This window comes from Anser brachyrhynchus (genome assembly GCF_964034855.1).
Source record: "Anser brachyrhynchus genome assembly, chromosome: 2".
Taxonomy (NCBI): Eukaryota; Metazoa; Chordata; class Aves; order Anseriformes; family Anatidae; genus Anser; species Anser brachyrhynchus.
In genome coordinates, this window is record NC_137695.1 from 126,458,160 (window position 1) to 126,475,873 (window position 17,714).

The following is a 17,714-nucleotide window of genomic DNA, read 5'->3' on the forward strand; positions in this document are numbered from 1 at the left end:
CTCCCCGGGCAGCGCAGGCGCGGCCGCGGCCCGGCCGGGGAGAGCGGAGCGGGGGCGCGGGGCTTGCCCGAGACGGGGGGAGCTGGCGCTGGGGGAGTTGCAGGAGTTTGCAGAGCCCCCCCCCGGGCGCCTCTCCTCTGGAGCCGCCGGGGGCAACAACTTCGTGCTCGTCCCCGAGAGAAGTCGGCGGGGCGCGGGTGCCTCTGGCAGCCCCCGGAGGCTGCACCGTGCTGTGGGCAAGGCGGTGAAAGGCTCGGGAGGTGATACCTCAAAGTGCAGCATCTGTTGGAAAGTGAGAACCAACGGCAAAGGCATTCTGTAGGGAAGGCAGAAATCCAGGCGGCCTGCTGGCCCGTTCTGTGCAGGGGCTTGTCTCCAAGCAGAGCCACGTCCTAAAGTGGGAAACACACACACAGCCTGGAAAAAAAAAAAAAAAGTAGTTTGGAGAGTTCATCTTCACCCCCTTTTCTCAGCTGGCATGATATCTTGAATCACACTGCTTTATTTTCCCCCAGCTCTCTCTGTTTTTAGAGCTCTTCTAGATAGTCCTGCAAATCATTACATTTGTTGTGGACTGACAGAGAGTGACCTGACAAGGCATTCCTCTTTTTGACCTAAGCTTTACCATAAACTAATCCTAAAGAATGCACCAGAATAATACACTATCCTATGCATTTCTGAATAGATCATATCCAGTGCTTTTCCAGCAGGTTGGAGGATTCAGTTTGGATTTGGGTCCCCTCCATTAAAAAAGGCAGCGTCTGAGATTCAGTCACTGAGTATAAGTCACTACATTTGGTAGCTTATGTATAATCTTGATCAATAAGATCGTGAGATACCATCCTCTATTTTAAGTTTATGCTTGATATCTGTTTGACTCAGCCAGGTCAAACTCAACACAGCCAAAGCGCTTTTTCTTTCCAGGCTTTCACCAGGTTTCTCCTGTTGGTGAGGCGCCTCGAGATCAGTGGTAGTTTGGTGGGGTAGTTTAGTTCAGTGGGGAGAGAGGGAAAAGAGGAAGGAAAGATAGCCCAGTTCAACAAGAGCGTGCTCTTGCTTCATCTCAGCCATCTCACTGAGCCATCCCTGAGAACAGACATGTAATCCAGCTGGTAGTAACCCATTCAGCTGGAAGTAACCTCTTAGACTTCAGTAACTCAGTCATATTTAACTAGTATATGAACCAGTACCTAGCTTGTAAGCCTTCTGGATCATATATTTACACCTTAGCTTTGGGATCTTGCTCTACCGCCAGGATTCCCAGCCGTTACTGTATATAAACAATACTTTTCGTGAGATCACAGAACAGCTGTAGATATTGCAAAAGTGTTATCCAACCCCATGGAAAAATGTAAGGGGATAGGAAGCATTTCCAGCCTTCACAGCTGCTGCAAACAGTACAGCCTGCAAGCGGGTACAACTTCAATTCTTTCTGCAGCAGCAAACCTATCAAGAGAGAAAATTATCCTTCGAATAAGATGAAGGTGTTTGTTTTAGGAAGCTACTCCAGCTAACTACAGCTGCCAAAAGGCCAGACTTACCTGCTTTCTTTTGGCTCTGAATACTTAAATAATAGGTTAGCTGAGCAAAGAGAGCATTTGTAGTCTGCAGTGGATATGAACATCCAGCGCCAAGTGATGAAAGGGAAATCAATATTACTGTCTTCACTAGGAGAGGCTTTGACAAGGTGATTACAGAAGGTGCGGTAATGGTCCCCAAGTTCACAATAAGATATAAATGTATAAGACATTCTGCAGAATTTCTGCTTTTAAAGTTTTACCTCAGTATATTCACAATGCACAATCTCCCTCAAGCATACAGTAACCAGCTGGTGTTACAAACCAGTTGTTTATGGCTACAGCTGGAAAATAATACAGTTTCCATTTTGTTAGGTTAAGGCATGGGCTGACACAACAAAAGATCACACTTTATGGTTGTGATGGATTTGGGGGTTCACGTGTTTTTGCTAGTACGGGGAACTGCTGATGCCCAATGAGGTGCTTCAGCCTGATCAGTTCCAGGCCATGAAAGGGGGGAAGACCTCAGCTGTAGGGTGGTGTGAGTCGATGGCTCTGCTTTTCCTTCAGAATTTCACATTTTCAACCAGGCTTTCCACTTAACACTGTGCCACAAATGCAATAAATTGGCTTATCTTCCTTCCCCGTTTCCCTAACACCACTGCCATTTTGGGGCAACATCTGCTCTTCGTTCCCAGCCCACTATTAATAAAGCACTAAGCAAAACAGGATGTGCATTAGGAGGCTAATGGGCTTTGGGTCCTCCTGGAGTGTGAGCAGTGGGAAGCATAAAGCGAAAGGACAAGTAACTTCATTCCTCGGGGATCCTCACCGAGCCAGTGTCCTAATGAGCTCCTGAGGGCAGCTCACAGCTCCGGGAGAGCAGCTCGTTATTTTTATTTGGGACATCAGAGAGAGCATTTGTAGCAGCAGACTCTAAACTAAAGAGCTCATTTAGTACAAGAAATGAGCTTAACCACACTCAGATCACTGCTCAGATAAATCCACTTTAACTTTTATCAGTCTCCAGAGTAGCCAGCTACAGGTTCGTGATGGAAAATAAGAAACTGTGAATGCAAGGGAGATGCAAAGTAATAGGGGAATGGAAGAAAACTGAAAGGGCCGTCTAAAGACTAATGGTCAAGCTTAGGGGTGATGGCTATCGGCATTAACACTGCACATATCAGGTCAGGTAATGAGCTGGGCTTGTATGAGTCCCAGTGGCCCTGCCAGAAGCCGCAGGTGAGGAGGCTGCCTGCAGAGGTAGCTCGGGGAAGGCTCTCACACGTCTTGCCTGGTGCAGGGCTGGGGCTGGCACTTTGGCTGTAAGCACAGACTTCCCCTTGAGTGCCTAATACCAGGACAGAGCCCATGCCGCCTATGGTAGCCATAGTAATGGCTCTGTAGGGCTTACTGTTTTACACAGATGCAAAGTCTGAGGAGGTAAGCAATAGTGAATCTACCTGAGATAATTTTATCAGCTGCATTCAGAATTAGACCTTCCTTCTCAAAGCAAAAGCCCAGTGTATAAGTATGTTTGAAAAAGCTACTCAAGCATCCTGAAAGTTGGACTGACTATCAATCATTTAAGTCTATCTCCTAGGCAAGCACACACAGAAAAACTCTTTTATTTTGAAAATAAATTCAAATGTAAAAAGCCTCCAAGTTTTTTTAGACATAAGGAGCATAAAGAATAAAATAAACATATTAAAATAATTATTAAATTATTAATATAATTTAATTATTATTTTAAAAAAAAGCTAGAAGGGATTGTGTAGAAGAAACAAGGAGAAACTAAGCACATTGTGTTTTTCTACATACCGTTAACCTCTGGAGATCATATTGATAAATGATAAGTGACAAACAAGGAGAGAAGGGCTCTAATTCCCAGTGTTGCAACACTGCGAAGTCTGACTGTGCTAGGAATTTGTACAGGGGGGCAGAGAGAAGGGGCAGGGGGACGCAGGGAGCTTTCAGAGTAAGGAAAGGGCCTTTGTAACAGCGGTCTCTCAGGTCTGAGGAGACCTGCACTGGGGAGAGGAGAGGACTTTCCTCAGACGTCTTCCCTCTGCTTGGGGCCGGGAAGGAGCCCGCACTCGGGCAGGCAGCACGCCGAGGCTGTGGGCAGCTCCGAGTCACAGCTCATCCCGTGGTGCAGTGCTGCTCTAGCCCTGAGCGAGGAATATCTAAAGGCACACAATCCACCAGCAGACCACCAAAGATTTTATTTTTCCCCACTCCTTTGCAAGTAAGATAAACCACATTATTAAACACCAGTATACTTTGATAGAAATATACACGGGGCTGTGGTAGCCGAGCACTAATAAAATGAGCTATGGTGTTTCCCTTTAAAGTAAAGGCACATTTAGTGCTTAGAATTATTTCCTAAAAAGATCTAAACCTCTGATTTTAAGCTTTCTTTTTTTTTTTTCCCTACTGCCACAGCAGTATCAGACATCAAAGAGGCATGAGATACATGATATAAACGGGAGAGGAAGATGGGAGTTATGTTGTGCCTTTCTATGCTATTTCACCCTTTATGTTCGCATTTTTCCCAAAAGTCCCGGTTACTCTACTACATTCTGCTTTTAAAAGGGTACAAACATTGGTCTGAAACCGTGGAAACATTGTTTGAACCCAGGATCAAAGCCAGGAACAAAGACTGAAGCACATTTTCCTCTCACTCTCATTCACAGAGATCTTGCCTCTCAGCATCTGCTGCTTTATTTCAATGTCACCTTTCAGCAGCCTTTTGGCAAGAATCCTGTATTCATGTGTAAGCTAATGTATTTATACTCAGTTAATATATACATTATGACCTTAACCATCCTTAAACATTATTCCCCTTTCTACACTTACATGCCTTTAAGTGTACTGGTTTTAAATGTTAAGTGACAAAGTCAAAATACTTCAAAACAAAAGTTTGAATCCATTTGAATTCTTTGCCCATATCCAAATTCAAAATTCCATATTAAAATAGAACATTTCCTCACTGTTTTTGTCTCCCACCTGATCACTAGCTTCTCTCAGGGGAATTGTACTGGCAAACCCACACAATATCAGCACCACAATAGAAGAAACATGGAAGAACACCACTAAGTAAAAATATCCTCTCCAAAAGTCAGTACATAAAAGTCAGGAAGATAAAAATGTCTGGGAACTCCTGTGTCAACATCCCCTGCTCCTTGTTACCACAACATGACATGCCAGCCTTTTAGTCTGGTGTGAGCCACGGCACTCCCTGACCACAAACATCGCCAACTGCAGAGCTCATCTTGTAAAAAACTTAGGGGTTTTAGAGCAAATGACCAAAAAGCCACAAAATCTATAATGCGCCATTAAACAGAGAGCAAGAAAGAAATCGATTCCATTGCCAACATCTAAGTTAATCCACAGTGTGTTTACAAGTACATCTAATGCATCTTTGTGGACCATGCTGGTTTCTGAGTTGTTTCTCCAAGGTGTGATCCCAGCCAGTCACCTCAGCGGCGAGTCAGGAATATGCCACCTGGAGTCAGCACCTGTGCCTCGACACCAAGGGAAATAGCATTCATCCAGGGAAGGCACACAGCATTCAGAACCGATGCCTTTAAAAAAATCATGAACAAGTTGAATTTCTGAGTAGCAATAAAGGAATTGGACACCGGTGAATACAGAAAAAGGTAGCAAAAATAAGAATAACACAAGACTTGTTGGAAGGAGTGATGAGAATAGGCTCATATGAAATGCATTACCATCTAGAATGGGATTTAATATCATCGGCTCAGTAAATTTGAGAATATTAAAAATGTTCTTCAGCTGCCAGTACAGAAGTTAGTTTCCTTCCCTTTTAGTAGACCTGAAAAGGGAGAAAACTGCTGAAACAGGGAAACTTATAGCCTGAGATAAATCCGTAAGACTTTTACTCCCTACATCTGGAATGACAAAGCCAGTTTAAAGCCCCGGGGCAACTGTACATCTCCTGCACTTAAAACAAATTCTCTGCTTAGAATATGAAAACCAGAAAGGTATGTAGTGGGCTATTGACAGTTATTGGTCTGAAGCGATACAGCGTAAGAAGCAGAGATGCAAAAAGTATCCAGGAAAGCATCTGGTAAATATGCACCAATGTTCAAAACAGATTTACGCCAGATACGTGAGCAGGATTTTGTTGTTTTTATAGGAAGAATATTTTGCCCAGCAGGGCATATTTTACAGCCTTAGGGTCTCTATGCAAATAAAACTTGCAGATCTCTTAGAAGAATGCATGCAAAATTATCCTGAAGTTTTATATTTATTATTATAAGGCTGAAAAAAGAGCCAAAGGAAATGCTCTAAGAGGAACCATATGCTGAAACATTATTCACCTTTTATCCTTGAAAATATGTTTTCAATGTGGCCACTCTGGAAGCTTATTTCAGAAAGCAGTAGCCTCCTGCAGCTGCTGACCCCAGAAAGCTTTCAGACAAAGCAGCCATGGGGGCTTATATATGAAATCCAATGGGAAATTCAAACTACTGCTGCCTCCCAACCTGCATTAAAGACCACCCCACTATTTCACTGAGCTCTAATCTCTGTGGCCCAAAATCTCAACTGAGTTATAGACCAAAGCAGTTCCTCTGGGTTTAGGAAACCAGGGTTTATGCTGCACTGCCCTGGCAAGGGTGAAAGTAACACAATTTAGAGTTCTTTTTCTGTTCCACACGGCTTCATGTGTAATGAACACTAACTTTAATCTGATACTAAAGGTTGGTTAGGGACTGAGGAAACTTTTTGCACTGGAGCTGAAGTGAGAGGGGGGAAAAGGGGGAAGAGGCAAGCCAGATCTATTTCTGCTCCAGATATTTTCCTGCCCTCAGTCTCCTACTGCAGGCTCTCCTGCTGCCTCCAGATGGGATCCAGAAAACTTGTTGCTTTCAAGAAGAAGAGAAACGTAACTGTCCCAGTGTTTCAAATAATAATATTCTGTATCACATAAGCAAATCATCCCCGTGTCGCTCTTCAGCGTAGGGTCACAGATACATGTAAGATACATATTGTCATGATATTTTGGAGAAGGCCTATTCTCATGTTAGTCTTAGTTAGCAGGTTAAATCATAGCAAGAAGATGGGAGATGGTCATTAGAAATACTGGCTATAACAGAGTTAGACATTGTCAGAAGAGGAGTTGCAGAGGGGCTGAGGGACCACAGGTCCCTCTTCTGCAAATGCAGTTTCCACTCTGCTGCACAGGGAGGCTCCGTCTGCTCCCTTTCTCCACTAACCCCAGCTGGCATCTGGGTCCTGGCTGGGATATTATGTAAATGCTATTTGGACTGTTATGTCTGTGACCAGTAATGTAACCTGCAAAAACATTAGGTTCTCAGCTGTATCTGAAGGCTTTCGATCCACGGGTGCCCCAGAGCACAATTCAGCTCTGCCAAAGTCATGCACTATAGCCCACTATTTACCCAGATAGATTTTTTTTTTCCCCCTTTGGGGGGGGGGGTGGTATGGAAAAAAAAATGCTTTATATTAATTCTTGTCTTATTAGTAGAAGTCAGTAGGGATCATTAAGACAAGAGTGCTATGTGATGCTCAAGGACATGCTGCTGACAGTGACCTCAAGGCTCTCATGGTAAACTAGAAGTCATATATGGCATTGATAGGACTGATATTCCCCTTGCAAGCAGGAGCAAACCTTGAATTTGTGATTGTCTTCGCTGCTACTCTGTAACCCTTCTGGTCCACAGGGACAGAGTTTGCATTTATACAAGAAACACTGCTGCACATTCACTTTTAACATGCATTATTAACCCATGATGAATGGCATTAAATGATTTTACATAGAAAATAGCTACATGGAATTAATCCTAAATAATTTTAAAAGAAAACCCTGCCAAGAATGATATTCACAAAACAGATATTCACTCAGTTGTTTTTAGTCTGTCACTGTTGTCCCTGCGGCTATTATCTTCCCTTTCATGTCATGAGAATGCTGGATCTGAAATGTCAGAAAATGGGCTTCCCATCCATCACCTAAAGGAAGAGCTGCTCTCAGCACAAGGGCAAAGCAAAGTAGGCAAAGCTTCAAGGGCAGTGGTAGAAGGCTTTTTTAAGTATTAAAAATCCTATTTAGGAGTACAAGTGTAACTCAACATAGCAAAAGAGACAAGTGGTAAAAACTATTATTACAGACATGCACCCACACATGCCCACAGGCACACACACATACACATGGACTACAGTCAAACATTTTATAAATAAAGGGGAAGAGTTGAACAGAAAACTGAAGGAAAGGGTGAGAATTAACGGAGCTGTATAAAACCACGGGAGAAGGCAAACTGAGCTGCAGGAGGCATTTCAGCTCTGGCCTTTTATGGTGCCCAGTGCTAGCTAAGTCACTGCCTGGTGGTTAAGCAGAAATGCCTGCTGACATGGGCTGGTTTGTGTTCTACGAATTAGTAGATATGGGCGGTGGTGGTTTCAAAGAGGGGTTTTTAAGTGTTAGCTATACCCAAGAGATAAAATGCCAGACAAAGCCAAAGAGTAAAACCCCAGCCCCATAAAAGTTAATGGTAGCATTTCCATTCTCAGTCACTTATTCTCCAGGCTGTTGCCTCCTGCAAAACATTTTTTGTCTTCTGAGAAACAAAGAACCTACTTGCACCTGAAACCTCCTTGAGAGTGCCTTTGACTCTCTCTCTATGGGATCCTGGATACCTGGAGAAGACATAAGGTTCAGTCTTCTTGAAGACCCCTCCCCAGGTGCAAGGGAGGGAAGCAGCGGGGCTCAAGTCTCTGCTGGCTTGTCTTTGTTTACTGAAGGCAAGTCATTCTGTGAATAAGTTTAAAAGCATGCGCAGTACATGGTAGGGCTCCCAGAGCTTTTTTTTCTGCATTCTTATGCAAAGTAAAGAATGAATTTGCTTTAAAAAAAAGGAAAAAAGGAAAAAAGGAAAAAAGGAAAAAAAGAAAAAAAGGAAAAAATGAGAGAAAGAAGAAAGAAAAGAAAGAAAAAGAAAAGAAAAGAAAAGAAAAGAAAGGAAAGAAAGAAAGAAAGAAAGAAAGAAAGAAAGAAAGAAAGAAAGAAAGAAGAAAGAAAGAAAGAAAGAAAGAAAGAAAGGAAAGAGAAAGAAAGAAAGAAAGAAAAAGAAAAAGAAAGAAAGAAAGAGAAAGAAAAAGAAAGAAAGGAAGGAAGGAAGGAAAAGGAAGGAGGGAGGAAGGAAGGAGGGAGGAAAGGGAGGGAGGGAAAAAGGAAGGAAGGAAGGAAGGAAGGAAGGAAGGAAGGAAGGAAGGAAGGAAGGAAGGAAGGAAGGAAGGAAGGAAGGAAGGAAGGAAGGAAGGAAGGAAGGAAGGAAGGAAGGAAGGAAGGAAGGAAGGAAGGAAGGAAGGAAGGAAAGAAGGAAGGGAAGGAAGGGAAGGGAAGGGGAAGGGGGAAGGGGAAGGGGAAGGGGAAGGGGAAGGGGAAGGGGAAGGGGAAGGGGAAGGGGGAGGGGGAGGGGGAGGGGGGGAGGGGAAGGGGGAGGGGAAGGGGAAGGGGAGGGAGGGGAGGGGAGGGGAGGGGAGGGGAGGGGAGGGGAGGGGAGGGGAGGGGAGGGGAGGGGAGGGGAGGGGAGGGGAGGGGAGGGAGGGGAGGGAAGGGAAGGGAAGGGAAGGGAAGGGAAGGGAAGGGAAGGGAAGGGGGAAGGGAAGGGAAGGGAAGGAAGGGAAGGGAAGGAAGGGAAGGAAGGGAAGGGAAGGGAAGGGAAGGGAAGGGAAGGGAAGGGAAGGGAAGGGAAGGGAAGGGAAGGGAAGGGAAGGGAAGGGAAGGAAGGGAAGGGAAGGGAAGGGAAGGAAGGGAAGGGAAGGGAAGGAAGGGAAGGGAAGGGAAGGGAAGGGAAGGGAAGGAAAAAGAAAAGAAAGAAAAGAAAAGAAAAGAAAAGAAAGAAGAAAAGAAAAGAAAAGAAAAGAAAAGAAAAGAAAAGAAAAGAAAAGAAAAGAAAAGAAAAGAAAAGAAAAGAAAAGAAAAGAAAAGAAAAGAAAAGAAAAGAAAAGAAAAGAAAAGAAAAGAAAAGAAAAGAAAGAAAAGAAAAGAAAAGAAAAGAAAAGAAAAGAAAAGAAAAGAAAAGAAAAGAAAAGAAAAGAAAAGAAAAGAAAAGAAAAGAAAAGAAAAGAAAGAAAGAAAAGAAAAGAAAAGAAAAGAAAAGAAAAGAAAAGAAAAGAAGAAAGAAAAAAGAAAAATCACCTTTCAAATAAAACAGCAAGATAGACAAAAAAATCTGTCTGCACATGGACAGCAAAAAGCAATTCACACGTGGCTACTCGAGTGGAGAAGTTTTGCACGATAGGTCTTCACACAGAATTCAAGCTTCAGTCTTCAAGTGCAAACGAATCTCACGGAGTGCCACTCTCTCAAGCTCCAGTGTTGTCATTTACAGTTTGTCAGGTCCTTCTGGGTATTTCCAATTTTTCTACCTTGCATCCATTAGAAAGGAGGATGAGAAGAGTCCCCAGGGTTTCAAATATTCTTTATTGGAAGACCAAGAACAGTTTTGAAACAGAGGACTTGATAATATACCCATCGTTCACAATCTAAATGACAGTGTGCAGCATCAGCTTTTAAATGTCAAGGTCATTCGTGGTATTTCTATTTTGAGTAAAATGGCTCCTGCTGTTTCCATGGTTTCACCTGAAATATGTACTGAACCTCATTGTTAAGAACCTTGAAACCCAACCATTCCAATAAAAAAGTAGACATCCTCTTCTACAGGTAGTTAATTTGAATTTAAATACATAACTGTCTGTGTTTTCCCTGGATGGGTTTATGGATTTCTGCATTGCATTTGTGAACAAAAGCAGATGTTTGGGTTATCCAATTTACTCTTCTTTCTGGCATACTTCACCATTATAGCTTTAGTTATTTCTCCAGCATAGATTGTTCATGCAGTGGAAAGATCAGCTTTATTATTTACTAAACATAAAGTAATATCAGCTTTATTAAACTATTGAGGAAACATAGTAGCTTGCAATCATAATGAAAATTAAAAAAAAAATCAGGAGAAGCAGGTTTTAAAAGGGTAACATTGTTTCAGATTTCATTTTGTATATTCACATTCAGCTGTAGAAAAAACAAGTTATTAGAACTTCTAAAATTTTCCACGACAAAATAGTCATTTTCCCATTATTGCTGTTACTACTTAATAACTACTAATCAAAACCAGAGGGCAGGAATGAGATTGAAGAATGACTCAGATGAATAAAGCAAGGAATAGTTTAATGAATTTTAAAACCTCAAAATGCAAAATAAGAACTGCAGATACAGAAAGACAGAAGATTTCCATATTAAGGCCTTCAGCACTTCATTGAGTTGCCAGTTTCAGTACTAACATCCTTTGTGATATTGCTGGCATAAACACTGTGTTTTGTCCCCAAAAATGAGGTTACAGAGATGTAGCTCCACTGACTGGATAAGACTGGAGCAGATACTACATAGCAAGGAAGTCTGCTATCTCATTTATTGAACACCTTTAGTGCCCAATTTTAGGCAGAAATTTTAATATAATTGGGTGTTGAGCCAGGACATTATTTACTTTTGTCCATTCTCTTTCTTTTCCTTCCTTCCTTCCTTCCTTCGTCATTTACATTCTCCATTTCTACTATTCAACCTTGTCCCCTTCCTCATCCATCCTTCCGACAAGGTCTGTCCCATTGCTCTGCCAGCAATGCCAGAAGTTACCTAGCAGGTGTGCAGGAGGACATCCATCTCCTACAGCGCGCAGTCTCTGCATCACGCACCACGGAGCAACGAACTGCTCCTTTCAGCCTGGCTTTGACACAATGGCACAGCTTCATACTCTCCTCTCCTCATAATCTTTCCTATGCAGAGAAATACCTGAGTTAGCTCTGAACTCTAGAGACAAGGGCTTGCAAGAGACATGCTTGCAAGGTATTGCCCCAGACTAAAAGAGAAATATCTGGACAGGCAAAGAATAAGATTTTAGCATCACTGTTCGTATAATCAAAGAGGCATCATGGTGTAACATAGTACTGTGTCTGACATAGCAAATGTATAGTAAGCTTTGTTTAAATACAGACAGATTTCATAAACATGAAAACATTCAATTTTTACATTTTTTCTTTTTCTTCTTTTTTGTTTCTCTCTTTTTCTCTTTCTTTTTTCTTTTTTCCTTTTCCTTTTCCTTTTCCTTTTCCTTTTCCTTTTCCTTTTCCTTTTCCTTTTCCTTTTCCTTTTCCTTTTCCTTTTCCTTTTCCTTTTCCTTTTCCTTTTCCTTTTCCTTTTCCTTTTCCTTTTCCTTTTCCTTTTCCTTTTCCTTTTCCTTTTCCTTTCTTTTTTCTTTCTTTTTCGTTTTTCTTTTCCTTTTTCTTTTCCTTTTTTTTTTTTAACATTAAATAATATATACATTTTTGAATAGATTTTACGTGGACAGCATGAAAGTACAACAACAACAAAATTTTTTTTAAGTTGATACTGTCCATCCTATAGACATTTTAGTGTCTAAACATAGGTGTCTACATATATTCTAAGTGTAGAAGTTCCCTTTGTAGTCTACCAAAGATAAAATACTTGACTCATTTGCCAAACATAGATGTCATCAGGCATGTCACAGGACACCTGGGAGTGTTGCATGGCAGACATGACACGAGGAGATCCAGGCCGGTCCAAAGTGTAGTAGGAGATGAGGCAGGACACCCGAAGGATATTAGATTTCTCCATTAGGCAAACATGATAGAGTTTGGAGCTCCTCATGTTGCTTGCCAATTAAGGGTGATTTGAAGAGCTCACAGGAGTGAGCACTGTCCTTCAGCTGCATTGATTAGGTTTCCATTGAGTACAACAAAGTGTAGACACCTAGTTCACACGTCACTACGTACTTATAGGTACCTAAATTTAAATCACTGTGCTCGACACTGAGTGTCATCACGAGCGTGCAGATAAGAACACAGAGTTATTGAAAATTTCAGAGACAAGCAAAACATGTTATGCAGCAGATAACATTGGTGTTTCAGGGAATGGTCAGAAGTTTCTAGAATCAGACGCTGCCTAGAACAGGTCGACAGGTAAGGTTCCACTTCTCACTTGTTTTGATTCTACTCAAAAGTTTTGTCTCTACTCAATGAAGCATTGTAGCATATTTTGGGAATTTAGCGTGTGCTTAACAGTTCTGCTGATTCAGGACCCAAGCTGAATCCATTTATACAAGATGACACACATTAAACCTAGTGTTTGTGTGCAAGGCTTTGCTGCTCCTGGCTACCATGCACACCCTCAGTGGAAATACGAAAAAAATTAAACTTAGCTAAGTGGATTTTTGAGCACAATTCTAAAATATGCAATCATATAGTTATCATTGTTTTTGAAGTTGAATTTAATTTTAAGAAACTTGCAGACAATAACTTTCCAGCTAAAGAGAAAGGAAACGTCTTCCCAATAGATTTTTGTGTTTTGTTTGCTTGTTTGTTTCTTGTGTATGTTTTTTTTTTTGTTTGTTTGTTTTTGTGGGGGGGTTGATGACTGTTTTTTGTTTTGGAAGCTATTAATAGGTTTTTACAAACACATTTATGGACATAAAGAAGCATTTGACTATTGGATGTTTCTATAGCCAATGGGGTCATTGTAACAAAACTGTTCATTTATTCTCAGATCACACAGAATTTCACTATTGTGAACTAAGATAAAACTCAGATATCTTTACTCCCAAGGCTGGACTTAAAGCCTATGAAAATAAATCGTCATGTTCTTATGGAAGAATCAATTTCTGGTATAAAATATATGGTAAGTAAGAAAATATTAGTATTTTAACCTCTTAAAAACAAACTGGTCTTGTTATCTAATCTTTGGAGAGTGCCTTTTTAAACAGGCAGGTCATGATAAGACAAAGGGCAATGGATTTAAATTAAAAGAGAAGAGATTTAGATTATGTGTTAGGATGAAATTCTTCACTCAGAGGGTGGTGAAGCACTGGCACAGGCTGCCCAGAGAAGCTGTGGATGCCCCATCCCTGGAGGTGTTCAAGGCCAGGCTGGATGGGGCTTTGGGCAACCTGGTCTGGTGGGAGGTGTCCCTGCCCATGGCTGGAGGATGCTGGGGGGGAACCATATGATCTAGGTTCATTCTATAATGATTTTGTGCATAAATCCTACTGAACCTGTAAGAATCCTATTTTGAACAGGTTCTGTAGACCTGTCTGAGGTTCTAGGTCTGCTTTCCTCCTTCAGAATCTGTGCAATTAGTTTAGAACTTGGAAAAAATAATGCTTGCCAAACTTCAAGTATAGACATTTTAGTTCATGTAGAACAAACAAACAAACAAGATTTCCATCCTTTAGCAAAACAACTTAAAGTGCCAACCTTCCTAAATCAAAAGTGTAGTTATTTCAGCTGCTTATTAAGTTAAAGCTAAGCTTGGCTTAATTTGTCCTCCTTCTTCTAGCCATCATCATTTTTCTACATTCTGAAAAAATGTGTGATGTTCACTATGCCCAAATGCATTCTCAATTTGTAAATTATTTATCCAGAAGTTTTGCTGGTATTTCTACTGAAAAGGCTAGAGAATGCTGATCTGTGTGACTTGTCAGTGTGCTCCCCATCCTTACTTTTTTGCCCAAACCTTCCTGCTCAGACCTGTTAAGAGACAGAGTTCTGTAAAGTAAATGGGCTGTGTATCTCCACGAGAGACTCCACAATCCTCTCTATTGCTTTCACCCTGCAGAACCAGTGCAGATTGTCTCCAGGAAGAGTGCTTCATCCTCACCAAGTGTGAAGAGAGATGAGCTGCAAGTCAGCACTTCCCAGCGCATCTACATTTGCATCAAGATGCCTGTGTTGCACATCTGACTAATTTACAGACTGAAGAAGGCAACTCTACTCCAGCTCTTTTGACATCGCCTTTCCTCGTGTATAATGGATATAGGATGCTGGCCTTCCTCTTCAAACAACTTGACTTTTATGCCAGTACTAAAAGCACACACTAAAAGCATTTTCATCACTTCACTCCTTCGACCTACATCTTTTAACAGTTCTCCCCGCCTCTGCTGACCTCCTGATTATGGGGTCCACTCCTAATATCTGTCACCCCTCCCTTGGCTTTCTCAACCCTTTCTCAAAGCCAACCTCCCCCCCACTATTACTTCTGCATCCCAGATCTCTGTCTTTACAGTACAGGGGCCTGGCCCGCAGCTCCCCTTCTCTCCATGGCCCCTGATCCCCCCCCAGCCCCACAGGTGCATCCTGGCCCTACTCCCTCCTGCCCTCCTGCCTGGTTGGGGCCACAGCAACTTCTACCCCTCCAGCAACAAGGTTTTGACCTGAAAGCACAGCCGTCACCTCACAGCAGTGAATTAAATCACAGAATCACAGAATGGCCGAGGTTGGAAGGGACCTCTGAAGATCACCAACGCCCCAGCCAAGCAGGATCACCTACAGCACATTGTGCAGGATGGCAAATGAACTTTAGCTTTCACTGCTCACTGCTATAATGATTTTTTTTTCTATTTTCTAACATATATTCTGACCATAGTTTTTGTATTATTTTGTACATCCACGAGCAGCCCCCGCAGCTCTCCCCAGCTATGTTTTCCCCTTTCTGTAGAGGGCCAGAGCCTGAGGCAGGCAGGCCCCTGGGAGCTGTGTGTACTCTTGATCCCCTCCTGAAATCTCCTGTTAAATAAAAGGAGTTAATTCTTTAAATGTTCTCTCGCCGATCATTCTTCCATTCTGGGGCCATTCCCCACTCCCTTCCCCCCACTTTTTTTTTTCATTAAGAAATAATTTCTTTAATTTACCTGTTTCAGCCAAACATCAGGTTGTTTCTCTGTTATTATTATCAAAAGCCATAAACTCCATAAGCACAAGAACCACCATCAGCACAATTTTACACTACATTGTTACATTAAATGAGTAAAACACCATTAATAAAACCCAAAAACTCACTCTTAATTGAAGTGCAACAGTGCAGAAGCACCAGATGAAACTTTTGGTAGTAACAAGTAAGGTTCAATTACCTAGTTGGAGCTTGTTACTTGTGTTGTGCTGTCTATTGTATTTGTTTAAATCCTGGTCCTGGTAGCTGTGCCTTCATTATTTTCAAGCCAAATCCTCCATCGGTGTTAAGAAGATGGGCTTTCCATGTAAACTAGATGACAGTCTGACCCAAAGTGAACCTACAAGAACATTAACAAGTCCCCAAAGCAGTAGGAGTTGCGACTTGGAATTCATCACTGTTACTATTAGTAGCAGATCTATTTGAGGAAAGATGGACGAAGTATGATGAAGAGGTTAAAAATAAGTTCAAAGATTTGTGCTTGGCCACGCTGCTTTCTGTCCCTGTTATCTAACGTGCTCACCTCAGAAGAAACCTCTAATTTAATTAGAAGTATCAATCTGGGATTCCTGCACTTACATCATAAAGCATCTTGAGAAATACTTAAAAGTAAACCTTTTTTACCAAGAATACTTACCGTCTTCCGAATATTAATTATTAATGTTTGTAATAATTACAGTATGGAACTGCTCAGCGAGCTTGCTTAAAATTTTGCATGTGCTGAATTACAATTGCTGCAGTCAAATGAGGCCAGACCCTGTGTGGTGCCGATCATACTGCAGAAATATTATGGGTTTACTTTAGCTTTCATTCTTCACTGCTATAATGATTTTTTTCTATTTTCTAAAATATATTCTGGACATAGTTTTGCATTGTTTTGTACATCCAGACAATCTGCTATGTAGCCAGAAAGTTGAAACAGTTTTAGCTTCTATTTTCAATCTCTGCATTTGAATGAGTTTGGGCTTTAAAAAAAATAAAAACAAATAAAATAAATAAAATAAACATAACAACAGCTCACGTCTGCCACTTAAAAAAAAAAAAAAAGCAAAGGCCATGGTTCACTTCATTTTAGTGGATTTATCTTAAATCCTGGCAGGTCGACTCAACACATTTTTGCAAAACACATAGGACATTCAGGATTAAAGTTACTTCTTGTAACTGTGTCATTAGCAACACAGCAGCATGCAGGAACTGATTATGTTCTCTTTGTCTCGCTTCCACACCTCTAATCTCAGAGCTGACCTGATTTATATTGCTAGATTTACATGGGCTTGTGTATATTGAAATCCAGGAGAGTGGAAAGGGCTGAGATTCCCTGAAAATAAACTCAGCTGGCAAAGAGATTAACCCATTTATAAATGCATTTTTGCCTGTTGCTGAGTGTGCAGATTTTTATCCATTTAAGGAACATAGGCCTAAATCCAGATCCTAACGCTGCCTGGGGCAGGGGAAGAAAGAAACAGATCGAGTAGTCATCCAAATGGCTCAGTCGCCAGCACAGCAATTTAAATGATTTGGGTCTGGGGGGGAAAGGAGAGAGGGAGGGAAGAAGGGAAGGAGGAAAGGAAGGAAAAGAGTGAGTTAGCAGGCAACAACTCTGAGTAATCATTTGCAGTGGCTGAAATTGATGTAAGAAAATGTTCTTTCCCTTTCCAAGTATCACTCATTATAGGTAACTTTGGGAAAGGGTACTTTGTGTACCCTTAAAAGCATTCCCAAAGGAGGCACAATCAGTCATCAATGGCAGAGGTTTACATAATCTCACATTTACAGTGAGGAAAACAATTCATGGGAGAGCATAAACATGAGGCGTGATGTCCCTCAGGCATCTGTCAGAGGATTCCCAGCAAACAGCTCAGCTGGCACGGAGATTAACCCCTTTGTAAATGCACTCATACGCTTCTGGGCGTGAAGAGTTTTACCCATTTGGTGATCTCAGGTCTAATTACAGATTCTTCTCAGGCTGAAAATATAGAACATGGTTTAATTCTATCAGGATCATTTTCTGCACTTCTAGAAAGGGCTTCTGCTGAGGTGTCAAGGTCTGTATTGCCAGGACAAGGTTTGAAAACAACTTGTTGGGATTACATTCACAGAAAACACTGGAAACAGCCAGACTTGCATATGGGACGTGCAGATGAGACCTCTTTGCACGTGGAGACCTCAATAAGTGAGGAACAGGAGGCAGTGTCCCTGGAGCTCAGCTGGGCTGAAAGGACTCAGATCACTCCCGTGTATGTCTCTGCTTCCTCCCTCTGGATGAAGGCAAGCCCTCACTCATGGGGCTCATTCATGTGTGGCTGTAAACCATATTTTAGGCACTGTGATGTTGGCCCCAGTGCACTCCTGACTGTAGGGACCAGCAACCAGACCTTGAAGGCTCTGCTTGGTCAGGCAAGGTGCATCTTGCAAAC

General features: G+C 41.8%; 1 long non-coding RNA gene across 1 annotated transcript in view; it reads right to left on the reverse strand.

The window, feature by feature from the left end:
• Positions 1–11,681: 11,681 nt before the first annotated feature.
• LOC308190337 overlaps positions 11,682–17,714 on the reverse strand; it is a 55,991-nt gene continuing 49,958 nt past the window's right edge. The window contains exon 9 of the long non-coding RNA XR_013947084.1: positions 11,682–17,714. This is a non-coding gene — a long non-coding RNA (uncharacterized lncRNA).